Consider the following 3,430-nt stretch of genomic DNA (forward strand, 5'->3'; position numbering starts at 1 on the left):
AAGCCTCACCGTGGCGCTTCTGCAGCAGGGACGGGGCTCCTGTGAGATTAGGATTTTATGGGAACAGAGACGGGTGGTCCCCGAAGATGGGTTCCCACAGCTCCCCGGGTCAATGACGTGAAAGAGCGTTTGCCCTTTGGGAGGACCGAAGAGGCACAGAGAGAGGGTAGGAGTCCGCGGTGCTCTCCCACACTTCCTGGAAAACTGTGACAGGCTGTGCCCCCATGTTTTGACGGCTCCGAGACGCTGGACCGCTCTGAGAAGGGTGACCCGGTGGGAAAGGCATGATGGCCGGGGTCGTGCTACCTCGGTGAACTGCGCGGGAAGGTTTTACCTTCTCTGGCCTTGCCCTTCACGGGGGCATAAACCTGGGCGGGGGGAGAAGATGGGCAGGCGAGATCTCCCCTCCCTTCTGGATTCCAGATTGGAAACAAACTGTACGTGAATCCCGGGGGCCACGGTCATCTCCCGTGGAGATGACACATCACCTCGCGTGCACCTCCTTCCCACTGTCCGCCCTCTGTGCTCAAAGCCACAAACGGATACTGTGCTGTGCGTTTTTCTCCGTATCGGACGTGCAGGGTGAGTCAGCAGGCGAGAGAAGCAAAGAGGAGGGAGGTTATAAAACGTGGGTGTGAATGGAGCTTCTGTTATTTCTTCTCTTCTGCCCACTCGCCCTGCACGTGGGAATGATTGTGGTGATCTGTGGACGTGGCACAAATCACCCCGAAGCTTACAGGCACCCATGAACAGCAGCTTGTCGTGTCTCCTGATTCAGAGGCTGGATGGGGCAGGTGTTGGCTGGGTCCATTGCCAACGGGAGGATGGATTGAGTGGGAATGTTCTAGAAGCTTCCCTCACACACATGGCCTCTGGACTGAGTAGTAGCTGACAGCTTGACTGGTCCCTTCCCTGACCGGAAGACTTGACAGCGTGGAATGTTCCACAAGGTCCGGTCACCTCCGCTATCTTTGATTGGCCAAAGCAAGCCACGGGCCAGCCCAGACTCAAGCGACAATGAGCCCCCTTGGGAGCAGCTGTAAAGAATTCACACCCATCCAGATTTCTCCACAATAGCGATCTCTGTTTGCTCAGGTTCCACGTGATTTCCAAAAAAGACAGTTCATTGTTACATGAAGTCAAGATAAGATGGGTTCGCAGCAATGATAATGACCCACAGTGTCGGTTCCACCGGCCTTAAATGTCAAGCTTCTGCCATACCGAATTGTGTCAGAACGCGCAGCGTGACACGACCTCTCACCTCTACTCCGGCACGGGTCTGTTTCTGAATCTGCCCAGCGCTGCTGGATGTAATCTCAAAAAGGCACAGGGGGGGCAGCCGAACGCCATGAGCCGCGAGCTTTGCTATCAGATTCATCTCAGCGAAAGCGTGTCAGGGTTTACTGTGTACCGAGAACTATTACATAACAGGAGGATTTCCTCGCCCCAGCAGAGAGCAGAGGCCTAGGAGCGATGGGCATAGCACAGCGGCATTTTTACAGCACAGAACCATGTGGGAGGCTCTTGGCTATTTCATTTGTTTGAGGAGAGATTTGAAGATGGGCAGCTGTGCTGATCTAGAACCTTGGAAACGGAGGGATTGGCTTCAGAGGCAGCGTGGGTGGAACTCGGGGGGCCTGCGTATCCGGATCTGGGGGAAGGATGCGTTGCCCACAGGTGGTTACGTTAACAGCCCGAGGACGGGCCAGCAGACACCATCGGTGTAGACCATGGGCCAGTGCACAGTGCTTACTTATATCACAGGCCAAAGAAAACTCACTTCTTAGTTGCATGGTGTGTCCTTGGCCAGAGAGTTACAACGTTGAACGAAAGGGCCTGCCTCTGCTGAGTAATGTTGCCTTCGTAAACAACTGAGTCTTGGAAGAGCTGCCATTTCTGTAGCCCATCCCAGCCTCCTGTCTTCCCCTGCTCCATTCCACCTACCCCCAAACCCAGCCTGGCTTCGCACAGAAATGCCAGGAAGGGGTGGAGGAGGTGACCAATGACACGGGCAAAAATGGGAGAACCAGAGCAGTTCTCCTGGACTTTTCCTAGAACGAGGAAATACAATTTGGCTGAGGAAAACATCTTTATTTGTGATGTGATAAAGTCTCATAAGTGAAATTACAAGTTCAACACTAGCTAAGTGGAGGCCTAAATAAATGTAACGTGTTGACGTAGTCGTGCAATGATGATGGGCTTAGTAGGGCTCCGTTGGTCTGTGTCTACACGTCCCGGGAGCATGGCGTCCACCCTGTTTCTGACACACAGAAAGTGTATAATCCTGAAAGCTGACAGAGGGACGAATGGAGGAACATATGGGTGGATGGATGGATGGATGGATGGGTGAATGATGAATGGACGGATGGGTGGGTAGAATCATGGAAGAATCATCCAGTCTGGGTTCTGGAAGATCCCTGAAAGATGTTATTGTGGGTTGAATTTCCCCCTAAATACATATTGAAGCTCTAACCCCCAGAACCTATGACTATGACCTTATTTGGAAATAGGGTCTTTGCAGATGATCTAGTTAAGATGAAATCTTTTGAGTAGGCCCTAATCCAATATGATTTGTGTCCTGCAGAAACGGGACCTTGGACATGCCAACAAACACACAAAGGAAGGAGCACGTAAAGACACAGGGAGAAGATGGCCATCTACAAGCCAAGAAACCCCTGAGGCTCCTAGAATTCGCAGAGAGGACGTTGAAGAGATTCACCCTCACGGCCCTCAAAAGGAACCCACCCTGCTGACACTTTGATTGTGCACTTCTGGCGTCCAGAACTGTCAAACAGTAAGCCCCCCTGCCAACCACCCCCCCACCCGCTTGCCGTCTGTGGTGCTTTGTTACGGTTGTACCAGGAAACTCATACAGATGTCACCCTAAGTCTGGGAGGGGCCACAAGCTTGTTATGGACAGAACATTCCATCTCGTATCCGAATGGCTGCAATGCACAGAAAGTCCACCTGTTCCCCCCACCCAGCGTGTCCTCTGACCACACAGAAAACCCATCTCTGTGTGAGCCCCGTTCAGATAACTGAGGATGGCCAACGCTACCTTGATTTCCAGGTTAAACGAGCCTCATTCTTTCATGAGCTCCTAGGCTTTTCGGTAGCCTGATCTCCTGGCAATGAGCCCTCAGATTCAAGATGGTGGGTGACCCTCCACAGAGCTCATTCACGTGGCTGAACAGTAATACGGGAAAGGGAATAAATCCATCACAGGGAGGGGGACAGAACAGGCAGGCACTAGCGGAGCACAGGGTTCTATAGGGTTCTGGACTAAGAAAGAGGATTGACTCTTACAGGGATGGAAACATCCAAGTGGGGGAAGGTGAAACTGTAGGGGAAGGAAGGAAAAAAAAAAAAATCTTTTTCCTCTATCCTCTTAGGTTCCGTTCCTAGGCCCCTGCAAATTAAACTGACAGAA

The sequence above is a fragment of the Balaenoptera borealis genome (genome assembly GCF_965194805.1).
Source record: "Balaenoptera borealis genome assembly, chromosome: X".
NCBI lineage: Eukaryota > Metazoa > Chordata > Mammalia > Artiodactyla > Balaenopteridae > Balaenoptera > Balaenoptera borealis.